General features: G+C 45.4%; 1 long non-coding RNA gene across 1 annotated transcript; it reads left to right on the forward strand.

The window, feature by feature from the left end:
* The first annotated feature begins 4,972 nt into the window (after positions 1-4,972).
* Positions 4,973-10,443, forward strand: LOC115075440. Its single transcript, XR_003852512.1, has 3 exons — positions 4,973-5,147; positions 8,136-8,165; positions 10,347-10,443. It is a non-coding gene; the product is annotated as an uncharacterized LOC115075440 (long non-coding RNA).
* Positions 10,444-17,106: the final 6,663 nt, after the last annotated feature.

The following is a 17,106-nucleotide window of genomic DNA, read 5'->3' on the forward strand; positions in this document are numbered from 1 at the left end:
TTTTAGCTCTTCGTCAAGAGGTTATTGATTTAGGTTTTTCTTTTATGCTTAAATTTCCTTGTAAGTGTGTCCTAAAAAGGGGTGGAGAAATATTTATCTTTTTTTCCTCTGAACAATTAAAGACCTTTATAGATTCGAAGAAGCCAGCTACATCTACGCCCATTAATGCATGAAGTAAAAATGTTGATAGCGTACCATGTTTCTCTTCTCTGAATTTTCTTTTTTTTTCTTTTTTAATATACTCTCCTTGAATTGCGTGGGGTCCAATATAGAAATTATTGATTTCTGGATTATGAGAAATATATGTTAAGCAATTGGCCTAAAAAAAAGGCAGTTTCTATGGTTTAAATTGTGAATGTTTATCTCAGTTTTTTCGAATTTGCAAAAATGATGAATTTTTGTAATGGAAAATGATAAATAAAGAATTGAAAAAAAAAAAAAAAGTCCACTCGTGCTCCAGCAACACATGCTCTTTTCACTGCACTGAGGGTGGGCAATTTTCAGTTAGCTGGATTACCTGGCTAAAACGCATTTGTGGCTTTCTACTAGGAAGTAATATACTTGCTCTTAAAGCAGCAATACTGTACTTTGTTTCTGTTATAATTTGACCTGTTTAATGAAAAAAAAAGAAAAAGACTGAAATGTTAAATCCTTTTGTTTCTCTCTCTGTTATATTTGTACAGGGAAAATGGTCTAAACAAAGCAGAAGGAAGATTATAAGTACCACTGAAATGTATTTGCACTGACAGTTTCTAGAGAGAGTATTTAGCCATCTTTGACAGCTTTGTTGAAAGGTTTGTTGCAAGCTGTGAAAGAAACATTTCCCAAATATATACTATTATGCTTATGATGAGGTACAGCTAATAAATGATCTTTTAAAAAAAGGCAGATTTACTAGCTAGATTTAAAAAAAATATAAACTTGCTTGTGGTTGTATCATTTTGATTTTTAGGGCCCAATTTACTAGTGCTTTTTTTCCCCCATTCTGTTTATGGGGGAATAAAAAGTTTAGTAAATCAAGCCTTAAGTTTTCCTTCTTAAGCCTCCTTCCTGGTTTGTCCACTTCTAAAACTCATCTTCCCTGTGTCCGTTCTTTATTTGTCCATGCTGCGAGAGGCTGTGTGAACTCTGTCTATGAAAGTGTCACCTACTTGAAACCCACAGCTCCTGCTGTCTTGGAGAATTGTCCTGAGGATATCTGCCGTACTTCCAGCTAAGATTCTGGCTATCGCATGCACCTGCTTTGATTTCTTCTATCTACTCCCTCCACCTCAGCTCCCTCTCCCTCTTATAACGCTTCTTGGTAGTCTTGCAGAGAATCAGCATGCTTGGCATTTGCACCAGGCATTGTGGCACTCTGGTTCAGAGATGGCAAATGAATTTTAGAACAGTTGGTACGCATGTAGATCAATCTCTGATTTGGGATTTTTTTCTTTCACAATCATTATACCAAAGACATGTAGAAAACACTTAAAAGATATTTTACACTGAGCTAATTTCTACACACTAACAATATTCCACATTTTGGATTAGACATTCTTGTGAAAATGCAGACTTTGCACACACTTATATAAAAATGTCTTATGCTTCAATACAAAACAACCCCTCCTTCCCAATGTTTGTATTTATGCTAACTTCAGAACATTCAAAGTGTGCTTGGTTTGTTCCATGCTATAGTGTCTTACTGGACCGCATTTACCTTCTGTGCTGGATGAACATGAAACAGGGTCACTAGTAGATCGGACTATATTTGAAATTTTGTATTTTCTACTTCGATGTTGCTGGATAGTTCTCTCCCGGCAGCCAAACTGTAATGAAGTATTTGCAGACACAGAACCAGGAGATGGCTGAGAATGTGCTGCCGATTGTTCAAAGACGCCTCTGCAACATATTTTTACTGGTTTCAAAGCCGGGGATGCTTTTCTTTCTCTCATGAAGCCCTGGCATTCCTTGTCTGAGGTACTGAAATTCTCCAAAGAGCAGTTGGAGGATCTGGGGAGTGTATGGCTTTCATACTCCTGTCCTTCACATCTGTCCATGGAAGCTCTGCTCAAACCTCCGTCATCATCAGGTGAGTACTGCGAGTTAGTCCGATGATATCCACAGCGAACACTGTGCTCTAGGCTGGTACAGCTGCTGTCTGTAGCAGCTGTGCGAATTGTACTGTAGGGCGAAAAATCTGCAGAACGCAGAGATCCCTGAACTTCCAGGGAGCAAAGGTCTTCAGATGAGCAGCTGCGGTCGGGGACATCAGCGACTTCAGAGACCAGCAAGGAGGTACTGTCCACAGATGCTACAAAACAAAAGTACTTGAGTAATTAGAAAACATTTTCTAAAACACAGGATGAATTACTGATGAAGCGCCAAAAATATGAGAAAACCGGAATCTATTTACCATATGGCATTAACATGTTAAATGCTTGCATTAATACTGAGCGCACAGTGATGTACTGTGTTAATGGTAACACGGATGTTTTCCTATTAACATGGATTTTTACATTAACTTCTAAATGAGTTGGATAACATGCAAAATTATGCCAATCAGCTCATTTAAATGTTACCGCAAAAATCCATGTGAATGCTGCTGTTAATACGAAACTTAAATTACACTTCTAATGGTGGAGTTAAAGGTTTTTGCATTAAACATGTGCAGTATGACTAGTGAATAATGCATTTAGAGGTTCATATTCAGTCACTGACCTTATCCGGCTCTTTGCCCCAACCAGACTTAGCCAGCTAAGTTATCCAGCTAACTCTGAATATCGGAATTAGCCAGGTAACATATTTCCTCGATGAAATATCCCCAGAATTCACCTAAGCAATCCAGCTAAATTGTAGCCGGATAATAAGATAGCTAGCTAAAATTCAGCCAGCTAAGTACCCAACTTTCATTTAGCTGGATAACTTTGGAGTTATCCGTCTAAATGCTTCTGCATATGTTCCTATAAAGGCAAGGCCATAACACACTGCATGCTTTTAACGGAATTTAGTACAAAGGCCCCAGAATCTGGGGAAGACTGGAAACAGAGTTTTGAACGTTGTAAAATTAAGATCCAGATTTGAATCCTGTCTCAATTACTCGTTATAGGGACAATTTTTAAAACTGCATGGGCAGGTGCAAATTTCACAGGTATTTCTACTCATAGAGTTTGTACCGCTTCTCAAAGGGAAAGAATGCATGCACTTTCACTGTGAGACTTTCACAGAGACTTGCACATCCTTTTTCTGTGGATACTTTTTCTGGCCAAAACACCATGCATAGTTTTGAAATTGCCTTCCCCATCCTAACTCTGCCCAGGTAGATCTCCATGAAAATGCATGTAAAAGTCTGCACCTACTTCTATCTGCATACAGGGTGGGCAGCTTTCAAAATAGTTATTTTACCTGGGTAAAAAGCCATTTACATGGGTAATTGGCTTTTGAAAATGTATCCTCGTCCTCTGCTCAAACTCAGGGGGTCATTTACTAAGCTATGTTAAGGCTTTACCGCGTACAGGCAGCCTGGTTCCACTCTGGTTAAGGTGGAGCCCATCCAGTTGGAATAAGCTCTCCCTTTCCCAGAATGTTCCCTAATTTCTAATAAATTGAAAAACCTCTTCCCTGCACTATCATCTCATCCATACATCGAGACTCTGGAGCTTAGCCTGCCTCTAGGTTCTTGCACGTGGAACAGAGAGCATTTATGAGAATGCAACCCTGGAGGTTCTGGATTTCAGTTTCCAACCTAAGAGCCTAAATTTAGCCTCCAGAATCTCCCTACGTCATTTTACATGTATCATGACAGTCAGCTCCTCCCTAGCACTCTCTAAAATCTTATCTAGGTGGGTGAAGCCCACTACTTTTGCACCAGGCAGGCAAGTTATCAAGCAGTCCTGACACCCACCAGCCAACCAGCTATCTACATACCTAATGATCGAATAATTCACTATAGCAGCTGTCCTAACCCATTCCTCCTGGGCTCATGACCAGTGCTCAGGAGGATAAAGCATCTCTTAGCTAAAGGATCACTTCCTGCTACAGCAAGGTGATGGTCTCCTGCCAGGTGACCCTCCAAGGGTTGCTTGACTACATTTGGGACTTTTCTACTGTTTCCCTAAAGGTCTCCTTTATATACTTGTCTGCCTCATCTCCTCTAAGTTTGCCACTTTGACCTCTCACACATACAACCTCTCACAAACAAATAAATGGTCATACATGTGGCACGGTGCAAAAGACTGGATATCCCTCAACTCACGACTGGACTTCTCTCTGCATCTTAATTTTAACGTATTGTTGAAATTTTAAAAGCTTATTAAGGGCTAAACATGTCTCTCAATTTAAGGGTTTTTAAATTATTTGGAGTCTTTTAAATCTAAGGTTTTTAAAATGATAACTAGGTAACTTATGTTAGTTTGCGAATGGCCAGTAACAACAATAATATTGGTCATTCACTAATATCATGGTTAATTGTATGCTATTCTAAATCACTAAATGACTTAATTTTGACGATTTGCCTCCTACCTGGGGGAGGGGGGGGGATGTTATTTTTATTAAAAATAAAATGAGTGGAGTGGGTGAGAATCTGGGTGACTAGTTACCCAGTAAGCAGCACTCTCACTGTTTCAGATCAAGTAACCGATCTTTGCAACCTCACAATTCTAATACTTACAAATACTAACCTTTGCTAACTCACAAAATTAATCCAAAGTCTAATTATGTAGCTCTGACTGCATCTGCGTCAACCATGCCGGCCTGCAGCCAAGATCCTCTGCTTGGCCTGCTGCTACATTAGGCTGCCAAGTGCCAGTGGACATGAGTGAGCCTCAATCAGAAAAGACCCGATTCAGGTGGGCCAAGAACTGGCAAGTCCCGCTAGGGCCAAACAAATCTATTTAAAGCTTGGGCATGAGCCCAGAGACTCCCAACTAGAGCACAGTGAACAACATACCTTACTTAATCCAGACAGAAGAAAATTTAAATCTGATCCCAGTTAAAATTCAGGGGGAAAAAAAGAACTACTTCTGTCCCGGAGAGTTGTATGGTTAGTACTATACACCCAAGCATCTGAATGGGTGTGACACATGAATATGAGCGGACTGATAACGAGTGGCAAAATGTGACATCTACAAGAGGGACAGAAAGAAATGACAAAAATAAATTGTAAAAAAGTAAGTAAAACTACTGTTGTTTTTAAATGTATATCTAATGGAAGCTGATGATTACATTTGTTTAATCAAATCTACTGCTTGCATAGTTAGAGAAAAAAAAACCAAAAAAGGTGAAAGAACTTGTTTTTGCCACAACCAAAAACTGATAGAATTATCATGGGTCTGCCTTTTCTGGTCAAACTAAAAGTATATTTAGAGTTGCATTTACTTACGCAACAGAAGAATGATCCCTGCTACTACTTTCCGCAGTGGGGGCGGACTGTCCTGTCGGGGCTTCGGGCATGCCCCGGTGGGCCGGGCAAGTCAGTCACGTGACTGGTGTTGATCCCAGTGGCCCCTTGCCTGCAGAGCCGCTGCGATCAATATCAGGACCCCACAGCAGTTCATTTGGAAGAATGGAAGCCTCCCCTGAGGCTCTCCGCTCAGTTCATTACTTTTGGTTTTTGTGTGGCTGGAGCCGCGTCCCCATGGGTCTACACCTCTGTTTTCCCTGCGGCTGCAGCTACATGGACATGTGGTTTTGTTTTTTTTTAATCCCGTGGCATCGCTGATTAGCAACTGATCCCCTCCTCCCCTCATCACCACGGCGGCAGGAAACGCTCCCGCCATCTCTCTTTCACATCTCAGCTGCGGGAAGCCTCTCCTTAGTCTCTGCTGCAGACCGGGCCGGCCACCCGTACATTGGGGCTATGGGAAAACATAACTTTTCCCCAACCCCCTCCCTGCATCGGGGTCTTCCTTACCGCCTCTTCCCATACCAGGACCATCATCAGGTGTCCCTGCCTAGATTCCCCCTGAGCACCGATGTAAGTAAAAATGTTTTGTTATATCTTTAGATGCAGCAAGGGAGGAGAGTGAGTGAGAGTGTGTGTGTGTGTGTGTGTGTGTGTGTATGCATGCGCATATGTGCGTGCCATGTGTGTGAGAGGTAGCATGTGTGTTAGCATCAGTGTGTGTGTGCAGCAGTATGTGCAATGGGAGAGTGTGTTTTAGCTATCAGCATGTGCGATGGAAGTATGCATGTGTAAGCATGTGTGAGGGAGCATGTGTTTCAGCTGGGTATGTGTGTGTCAGAGACCCTGAGGGAGCATGTGAATGTCAGACTGTATGTGAGGGAGAAGAATGTTTGTGCACCCCCCCCCCCTCCACTCCACCTTCACAACAATCTCAGAATGACTGGAAATTTAAAAGTTCCCAAATAAATAAAGTGGAGGAATTTGACTTGTTATTGGTTTTAATTATTGGGAGTTTCTTGATGTGTCTGCTGTTTTATAATATTTTGTTGGGAGTTTGGTGAAATTAAAAAAAAATTATATTTGTTTTTAATTATTGGATGTTCTATTCGTCAGCTGTTTTGAGATATTCTTTTTATTATTATGGTTTCACTATTACTGATAATTTATATTTCTTAATTTCATTGTTTGATGTTTTATAAGGAATGGTGATGTTTTTGTTTTTCCATTGTTGCACTGCATACAGGGTCTGACTTGTTGAGGTTTCCAGTTCAGTTTTTGTCTGCACATTTCTGTTTATATTTTCTGGTCTATTTATTCTGTATTTAGTGAGGGTCTATCTGTGTTTTGCATGTGTGCCCAAAGTGAGGTATTCTGCTTAGTATGGTGTTCCTATATAGGGATTTACAATAGCCTGGCTTGTTCTCTTTTCCAAACTGGAAGTGTATTGGTGTTTTAGAGCCTGGTGTAATATTTGCAGTGTTCCTTTACTTAGGATTATCACTGTTTGAATTATGGCATTTAGTGCCTTTTTTGTATTAAGAACATAAGAACATAAGAAATTGCCATGCTGGGTCAGACCAAGGGTCCATCAAGCCCAGCATCCTGTTTCCAACAGAGGCCAAAACCAGGCCACAAGAACCTGGCAATTACCCAAACACTAAGAAGAACCCATGCTACTGATGCAATTAATAGCAGTGGCTATTCCCTAAGGGGAGGATTTTCAGAGCCCTGCTCGCCTAAATCCGCCCAAAACCGGGCGGATTTAGGCGAGCAGGGCCCTGCGCGCCGGGAAGCCTATTTTACATAGGCCTACCGGTGTGCGCAGAGCCCCGGGACTCGCGTAAGTCCCGGGGTTCTCCGAGGGGGGCGTGTCGGGGGCGGGCCCGGTCGTCGCGGCGTTTCGGGGGCGTGTCGGCAGCGTTTTGGGGGCGGGTACGGGGGCGTGGCTACGGCCCGGGCCGGGGGCGTGGCCGCGCCCTCCGTACCCGCCCCCAGGTCGCTGCCCGGCGCGCAGGAGGCCCGCTCGCGCGCGGGGATTTACGCCTCCCTCTGGGAGGCGTAAATCCCCGGAGAATGGTAAGGGGGAGGTGTAGACAGGGCCGGGCGGGTGGGTTAAGTAGAGGAAGGGAGGGGAAGGTGAGGGGAGGGCGTTAGAGGATTCCCTCCAAGGCCGCTCCAATTTCGGAGCGGCCTTGGAGGGAACGGGGGTAGGCTGCGCGGCTCGGCGCGCGCCGGCTATACAAAATCCATAGCCTTGCGCGCGCCGATCCAGGTTTTTAGCAGATACGCGCGGCTCCGCGCGTATCTACTAAAATCCAGCGTACTTTTGTTTGCGCCTGGAGCGCAAACAAAAGTAGGCTATTCGCGCTCCTTTTAAAATCCGCCCCTAAGTATAACTGATTAATAGCCATTAATGGACTTCTCCTCCAAGAACTTATCCAAACCTTTTTTGAACCCAGCTACACTAACTGTACTAACCACCTCCTCTGGCAACAAATTCCAGAGCTTTATTGTACGTTGAGTGAAAAAGAATTTTCTCCGATTAGTCTTAAATGTGTTACTTGCTAACTTCATGGAATGCCCCCTAGTCCTTCTATTATTCGAAAGTGTAAATAACCGAGTCACATCTACTCGTTGGAGGTTTACTATATTATAATTGTAATTCAGTTTACCCAAGAGTGTGTGAGAGCCAAGCTTACACCCAACATGTTACAATAGGCCTAATGCAAGTTTTATTATTTTTGCTTTGTAGGGTTTTCTGGTTGGCACTGCAGCAGTGCAAGTAAGTACAATAAATATGTTATAAATTATGGGGTAGATTTTAAAAGGTTGGGCATGGGTGTACATATGTGTGCGCTACCCGGTGCGTGCCCATGTATGCCCAATTTTATAACAAGTGCGTGCTGAGCGTGCTCTGAGCCACGCTGCCTTTCCCCGTTCCCTACCCTCCCACCCCACCTTCCCTTCCCCTACCTCCCCCGCACTTTCCCCCATACCTTTTTTTTTTTCCTTAGTTTTGTTCCAAAACTTACTTCAGCCCTGGGGCTGAAATAAGTTGCACATGCCGGCCGAGCAGCAAATATGGCCGCTGTGCTAGGAGCCTGACCCCGCTCATGCCCCGCCCCGGACCACCCCACCCCTTTTTGCAAGCCCCGGGACTTACATGCATCCCGGGGCTTTTTAAAATAGACCCAGCGCGCGTAACCCTTTTAAAATCCGGCCCTATATTTTTACCTCGTAAGACTGTACTTTGAATGTCCTTTTTGATGTACAATCTATTGTCATAAATGCATAATATTAAATTGTGTGTGGGGAGGGAGCAGCTGGGAAGTAGAAGGCTGTAAGTTTCACCTATGGCACCCAATACCCATCACCAGCCCTGGCTCCATGTGGGAAAGAAGGTTTCTGGAGCTGTGCTGCTTTGGGCTCTGTGGCTATTCCCAATGTTGGCCCAGGACTTAATTTTTTTCTCTTTTTTTTTAAGCCCTGGAGGAAGAGCATGAGAATCACTTCTGGTTCCCCCTCCGCAAGAGTAGGTGGGCAGGGGCAGACAGCAGACATTCAATGGGAATACGATGAAGTGGACGCAAGCAACATTCATAGAAAGGGATGGGGTGAGCCAAGAGGAAGTACCTGTGCAGTTTTGGGGAGGCTTCTGGCAGCTGGCTGTGGAACCAGAGGGTCTTCTGGAGAGTGGGTTTGCCAAGAAGGGATGGGAATTGGAAAGGAAGGGGCTGCTACAGACTGGGGAAGAGCTGGCAACAAGCAAAAAAAAAAAAAACTACATGAGGATGTGGCAGGCAGTACTGGAGTGGGGGCACTCACTGTGTGAGCACGAGCAGCAGCACATTGACGGAATGTGTGTGTCTGAGAGAATGTGTGGGTGGGTGACTTTCTGACACAAAGACACCCACACATTCTGAGTATAGATGTGTCTTTCCTGTTTCACGTAGAAAGAGTGTTTTGGGTGTGCTTGGGTGTCTTTCTATGTCAGAGAAAAAGATACACACACACACACACACACACAAACTTTCAGACACAGTGTGGGTGTCTGAAAGAGCATGTGTGAGTGTATCTGGCACTGGCTGGCAGTATGGTTGTCTCATTACTTGGAAACTGGTTCAAGAGCTGAATGGTTGGCAAAAGTCTTTAATACTAGATCAGGAATCCAGGATATATACACGGTATATATAATATGCTTGGAAGGAAGGGGGCCTGCAGCTGTGTTTGCTCACGCCTGGTCTGGGGTATGCTCTTCTACTTAGTTAATTTAGAAAAATGTGAAATTTATGTTGGAGATGTTTTGACTCAGTTCTGCCACACACCAGCTCACATGATGTACCTCTGAAGGGTCAGTTTGGCGTGCTTTTGGGAACTGTTCACACATGTTGCAGGGGACACAAGGGAGTCAGATACCCCATTGGCTGGTTTTGAGAAAAATCCACCGGGCTATTTTCCTACAATCCGCCCCTGTTCCGCAGTCAGCAGCTACATTATTTTCTTTTTTCTGTAACTGGCAGTGGCAGTGCTTCCAGATCCATGAAAGCAGAGTCCTACAGGGGCCATAGAACAATGACCCTTTACTTGCAGCGACCTGGGGATTTTCTCCCTCACGCTTCTTGTTCTATAGCTAAAATATCACAGTAATATCTTCTGAACTGGAACGCTGGGGTCATGGAATGCCCTAGACATTTCCAGAAACTGAAAAAATAAATGTTTCAGTTGCTTTTGGCTGCCAGATTCTCTACCGCTGGGCACTGGAAAACATTTCCAACAGCAGAATTATGGAAAGTGTAGTTGTTTGAAGCAGCTCGTATTGAAAATCTATCATTCCCTGAAAGGACAGCAAGGGAAATAGGACCACATTTAGAGAGATTTTTGGGAATATCATTCAGTACTGGTGTAGGTTATGCCATGGATTTCCATTTTCACTTTCATCCTTTTTTTTCTGCTCTCTGAATAGCATGCTGCCTGCCTTGAAGAACCTTTGCCACTGTATTTTTCTGGATGTCTTATAGATTGCAGGTAATACTGTGCCCAATGTTCTGCAAACATATATATGGAAGTATCTGTTATGTTATACAGTGACTGCAACCTTGCTGTTTGTGTAAGATCTTTACATCATTGCCTGGATTACAAATAAAGAATAAAAAAAAAAGATACCAGCATCTCCTATTATGCTTTCCCTACTTATCACATCCCTTCACTCTTCCCCTCTTTCTGTCCCCCTATCCAGCATGTCCCATCACTTCCTCTTCCTCTCAACTTCTCCTTTCTCTCCTCCACAATCCCCTGCCTAGCATCTCCCTACCCAGCATATCTCCTCACTCTCTCCCCCCATCAAGCATCTCTAATCATGTAACAGCCTCTCCCGTGGATCTTTTATTTTGGATAAAAGTCTTTTTGTTCATTGTTTTACAATAATGGCCCGTGTCAATTGCGAACAGCACAATATTATGTGATGGGATTTTCACGCTAAAATATTATTCACTGTTACTGGTATTTATGAACAACTAATTCTATAGATCACAGCGAAATAACACAGACCTTTGAAAAAAGGACCTCCCTGTTCCCTAAAAGATAGGCACGGCAACACCTTTTTTTGCTGGGCCCATGAAAAGGTGCAACAAACTACAAAGGTTCCACTAAATACCATGCAAGTGGCCCAATCTGGACTACATAGCCTGAGCAAACTCTCAGCTCGTCATGTCAGAAATTGACATTTCTTGTAGGGGCCGGTCCTGTTCAATATCTTTGTGAGCGACATTGCGGACGGGATAGAAGGTAAGGTTTGTCTTTTTGCGGATGACACTAAGATCTGCAACAGAGTGGACACGCCGGAAGGAGTGGAGAGAATGAGACGGGATCTAAGGAAACTGGAAGAGTGGTCGAAGATATGGCAGCTGAGATTCAATGCCAAGAAGTGCAAAGTCATGCATATGGGGAGTGGAAATCCGAATGAACTGTATTCGATGGGGGGGGGGAAAGGCTGATGTGCACGGAGCAGGAGAGGGACCTTGGGGTGATAGTGTCTAATGATATGAAGTCTGCGAAACAATGCGACAAGGCAATAGCAAAAGCCAGAAGAATGCTGGGCTGCATAGAGAGAGGAATATCGAGTAAGAAAAGGGAAGTGATTATTCCCTTGTACAGGTCCTTGGTGAGGCCTCACCTGGAGTACTGTGTTCAGTTCTGGAGACCGTATCTACAAAAAGACAAAGACAAGATGGAAGCGGTACAGAGAAGGGCGACCAGGAAGGTGGAGGATCTTCATCGGATGACGTACGAGGAGAGATTGAAGAATCTAAATATGTACACCCTGGAGGAAAGGAGGAGCAGAGGTGATATGATACAGACTTTCAGATACTTGAAAGGCTTTAATGATCCAAAGACAACGACAAACCTTTTCCGTAGGAAAAAAATCAGCAGAACCAGGGGTCACGATTTGAAGCTCCAGGGAGGAAGATTCAGAACCAACATCAGAAATATTTCTTCACGGAGAGGGTGGTGGATGCCTGGAATGCCCTTCCAGAGGAAGTGGTGAAGACCAGAACTGTGAAGGACTTCAAAGGGGCGTGGGATAAACACGGTGGATCCATAAATTCAAGAGGCCGCCAATGAAGAGTGGGGGACTCGCCAGAATGATGGCTACTGCCTGGAAACAATACCCTTATTCAATAAACATATACATGGTTACTGTGACTCCAACATCACTCTAAGCTTCAACAGCAAGAGGAAATATGGAAAAAAGGATTTGCACTCACAAAGAGGGGAGTAGCTGGCTTGTTACGGCGGTTTCTACCCCAAACCAAATAAGCCTGATACTTCACTTTCAATGCATATCCAGCATAGTTCTCTGCTTCAACGGCAGGGCTGAAGAAAAACTGATACTTCACACATCCAGCAGAGCTCTCTGCTTCAACGGCAGGGGAGAAGAAAAAAGGGTTCGCACTCACAAAGCGGGGAGTAGCTGGCTTGTTACGGCGGTTACTACCCCAAACCAAATGTGCCTGATACTTCACTTTTGATGCATATCCAGCATGGCTCTCTGCTTCAACGGCATGGGAGAAAGACTGATACATCACGCATTTCCAGCATAGCTCTCTGCTTCAACGGCAGGGGAAAAGAAAAACAACCAATAAGGGCTGTATAACATAGTCTGGGTAAAACAAATAAGCATGGGTGTAGCTTGCTTATTGCGGCGGTTACTACCCCTACTACCCCTAACTAATCAAGCTAGACATTTCACTTGGATGCAGCTCCATCACTGCTCTCTACATTAATGGTGGGGGTGGAAGGGAAATAGAACCAAGAGCTAAGAGAAACAGATAAGTATGAGAGAAAAAATGTGTGAGGCTTGCTGGGCAGACTGGATGCGCCGTTTGGTCTTCTTCTGCCGTCATTTCTATGTTTCTATGTTTCTATATATATATATAGCGGGATGGTTTTCTACCCCAGACTTTACTGTATGTTATGAACCCTCCTGTAGCTGGGCTACGGGAGGCTCCTTACCTCTTCCTGGAGGCCGCTCCAAGCCAGGGCCTCGCCTGCGAACTGTCCAGGATTTGCTCCAGGGCCTGGGAGGCCTCGATGTCCGTGGGGCCTGCCTGAGGCTGCTTGTGTTTGTATGGACTTCCTGGTTTGAGCCACGCCCTTCCTTAGGGGCCGGCCTGCAGCACTTTTCCGTAGTTATAGGGCCAGCTGGGTGTGGGCCTGCCAAACTCCTCTCAGGGAGTCGCCGGTCTGCAGCCCTATAAAAGGACTTCAGCTTCAGTCTGTCTGGGCCTTGCATCGGAGTTACTTCACTCTCCAGAGTCTTCTAGAGCTCCATCAGGTCTTCTATTGCCTTTGTGGCGCGTCTCGTCTTGTCTTCTCGTCATGCCACGTCATGTCTTCATAGCCTGAGGTCCTCGTCCAGGAGTCCTGGTGTCTTGTGATGATCTTCTGCGTCCTGGTGTTCTTGCCTTCCTGGATGTTCGTTCCTGCTTCTCGTCTTCTACGCTCCTGAGCCTTCTGGTCCTGTGGGCCGGACTCCCTTGGATGACGCCTTTCCCGGGTTGGAGTGGCCTGCAGGTGGACTGGTGTCCTGCGCTCTCGAGCCGTCATGTCCTGAATCTTTCCTGTGCTGTCCCGTTTTCCTCGTGGTCCGTGACCAGCCTGCAAGGGCTGTGTAGGGCGCGCAGTGGGACAGGGTGATCCGCGGGTGGCCTGAGTAGGGCGCCCTGAGAGACAGTGCCAATGTCCGCCTTCCCTACTTCTCGTCTCGTCTGGATTCCAAGTTCCTCGTTATGTCTGAACTTCAGCGTCATGTCTCTGATGTCGTTGCATCTACCCTGGTCCGGGATGCCGTCGCAGCGACCACTGGTCCGTGATGTCTTCACATCAGCCTTGGTGTCAAGTCTTCATCTGTGATGCCGTTGCATCGATCCTGGTGTCATGTCTTCAATAGTCCTGGTGTCATGTCTTCAACCCAAGTCTCGTCTGTGATGCTGTCGCATCAACCCAAGTCCTCGTGTCATGTGATGCCGTTGCATCAATCTTCATAGTCTTGTCTTCGTGTCAAGGCCATCTGCCCTCAACCTCAGGCCAGGCCTGCTGCTCCATGCTGCTCGCAGCAGGTCCGAAAGGGCTCGGAATGGTCGGAGGACCATTCACCTTCCAACATCCTCGGATGTTGGCCATGGGAGCTTGCTGGCCTGGCAGAGGGTAAGACCGTCAGCCATGCGGAGCCACCGTCAACCCTTGGCTCGGCCCTGAAGGTCTGGGCCCGGGCTGAGGCCCAAGGGCACACTAAACACCCCCGTTCTCAACACTGTAGTTTAGGAAAATTGATTGAATGATGCACTTTAATAATTGTTATGGTAGTTTTACTGAGCGGCTGAAACTTGCCAGAGGTTTCTTTATTGCATATACAATGGCCCCTCCGGGCACATTACCATTAAGCCCTGGCAACTCATTGTTTCAGCTAGTGAAGTAAGGCATGGTGATTAGGGGGAGGCACAATCCATAAATAGCCCCTCCCTTTGAGGGTGCTGGGATGGCCATCCCCTTGGAGAAGTTTTATATGAGTTAGGAGGCAGTGAAGAAGCATTTTTCTGTGTTTGGATTTTGGGCCTACTTGGAGGAGCCTGGCAAGCCCTGCCTGTTGATCGTAAGCAAGGTCAGGAGGCCAACCGCTCCAGTCTACTAACTAGCTGGTTGGGCTGTTTTTCAGGTTTTTGGACATTTTTGTGGTGGGAAGCCTTCTGGGTGTCAGGGCACAGGGAAGCCCTTTCCCTGGGAGCCCTGGATAAGGAGGAGCTGCCTCTGTTCAACCTCCATTTGGGACCAGAGGAATGGCAGTGACCTGATGCAAGACATTCCAGTCTTTACTTCAATTATGGGAAAAAATTAATTTTGTTAAAAGAGCCAGGAGGAAGAGTTTTGCCGCCCTTTCCTACCTGAAGAGGAACATTGATAGCTGCGTGTTCCTGAGGGGATCCCCTCCGCACTGGGATTTAAGAAACAAAAAAAGATTTCTAGAGATCAAGAGAGAGGGAGAGAGCTAACTGTGAGAAAAACAGCTGAACACTTTTTGAGAACTCCCAACCAGAGTTCTCTAGCCCTGGGGAGAGAGGAATTTGGACTTTCTGTGCCAGGACTATATTTTTTCAAATTTTATGAGATTTGGAGGGGTTTTCCTGCGAAACGGTCATATACCTCTCCCAGGGAAAAGAGTACAAAGCAACGTTGGCACTCCGGACCCTGAAAGAGAATTCCTTTCCTACCACCAACAAAGCCCTCGGGCCCTGTGTTCGAGCTAACCGGTGAGATCCAGCCCCAAAAGACAGCAAATACTTTTAAGGCTCCTTTGGTATTACGGGGTTACACACAGAAGGCCCTTTCTTGTAGTGTCTTTACAGCCAGTTCAGGGATGGAAACATTTTCCTGTTAGAAGCTGGCAGCAGGTGGTTTATCTTTATCTTACATTTTACAGGGATGATGATGGAGACCACCAAATTGAGGGCTTGTCCAGTGCTCCAAGATCCCTTGTTGTGGCCCTGGCCACATACATAGCAATGCCACAGTAAGGTACATACCAGTGCTGCATGCAGAAAAGTCAGGGGGCCATGCTGTGTGATATGTGGAAATGTTGTTTCGGCTCCCCCCCCCCCCCGCTCCATTCTTAGTTGTCCCCCTGCTGTGCCTCCACATATTTCTTTCTAGAAGTGCCATTGCTCACATCCCATACCCCACAGTCTCTCTGATCCCCTCACCCTTTTTCCCCGCACATCTCCCTCAGATCTCCTCACTCACACCCCATAGCCCCTCTAATGCCCTCACTCTCCCCCCACACCCTCAGGCTCCGTGGACCTCCTTCCCCCTCTGTGCCCCTCACTCACTCTCTTGCCTCCCCATCCCCTCAATCTCCCTCCCCTCTTCTTTCTTTCCCTCCAGCCCTCTCGCTCACCCTCCCATCCAGAGGACAGCAGCACCATGGTGCCTCAGCCACGTCCTCCTCCTCCTCCTTTCTGCCTGGGACCAGTATTGTGCTTTGAATTACACAGGACACCACGGTGCTGTTCGTTTCAAAGCACAACAAAGCAGAGGTGAAGAAGGAGGTCCATGGCACAGCATTGCCTCTGTCTCCTTTTACCAAGCTGGGTTCAGCACGGGATGGGAAGAGGCACGAAGGCCATTTCTACTGCTAATACTTCTGCTGCCACTTAGCTCCCACTTTTCTGGTTTGCCATGGTAATTCTGTAGGGAAAGGGGAATTCTGCAAGGAAAAAAAATTGATTATTGCAGCCTTTCTCACAGAAATCGAAGTGCAGAAGACCAGGGGCCCTGCTTCTTTCTATTTTTCAATCAACAGGGAAATATTGGGAAACTATCTCTCTATGATAATGTATGCAAAAAAAAAAATTCATACTAGAACTCAAGTCTCCCAGAAGATGTAAAAGACAAAATTAGTTGCATGTCTTAATGTGGGGAAGAAAATGAAGAATACAACAAAACAGTCTCCCGATGGCCATATTTTGATAAGAAATAATCTGGGTTTATGAATGTTAAACCTGAAAGCATCTCACAGTGTTGCAGGCAAGGTCATGTGATGGAACATACAATGAGGTACACTGCCCTTGAAAGCACGCAACAGTTCACACAGCAGGGAGAGGACATTAGAGCAGAAGAAGTGCCAATGGTCTGACAGCATCCTGCCTCCAACAGTGATCAGTCTGAGTCACAAATTACCTAATTCTACCTGGCTAATGATGGTTTATGGACTTTTCCTCAAGGAATTTGTCCATACCTCTTTTAAACCCAGCTATGCTAATCACCTTGACCACATCCACCGCTTGATTGTGCATTGAGTGGAAAGCTGCGTTCTCTGATTGGTTTTAAATCTACCTGCTAAGTTTCATTAAGTGTCCCCTAGTCTTATCGCAAATCACTGTCCCTATTTTAACTTGTTCCACCCCACTCATTATTTTATAAATCTCTATCATATCCCTTCTCAGCTGACTCTTCTCCAAGCTGCAAGGCCCTAAAACTCTCTTAACAAGGGAGCCAATCCATTCCCTATATAATTTTTGTTGCCCTTCTCTGTATCTTTTCTAGTTCTAATTCATCTTTTTAAAGATTTTATTGTTACGGTTCTGGCTGCGAGTGCCGCGACCAGACCCTTACCTCCGGGTTCCTGGACCTGTTCCCGCTTCTGGAAGCCTAGTTTGCGACCTGTTCGG

The sequence above is a fragment of the Rhinatrema bivittatum genome, chromosome 13 (genome assembly GCF_901001135.1).
Source record: "Rhinatrema bivittatum chromosome 13, aRhiBiv1.1, whole genome shotgun sequence".
In the NCBI taxonomy this organism is placed as follows: Eukaryota; Metazoa; Chordata; class Amphibia; order Gymnophiona; family Rhinatrematidae; genus Rhinatrema; species Rhinatrema bivittatum.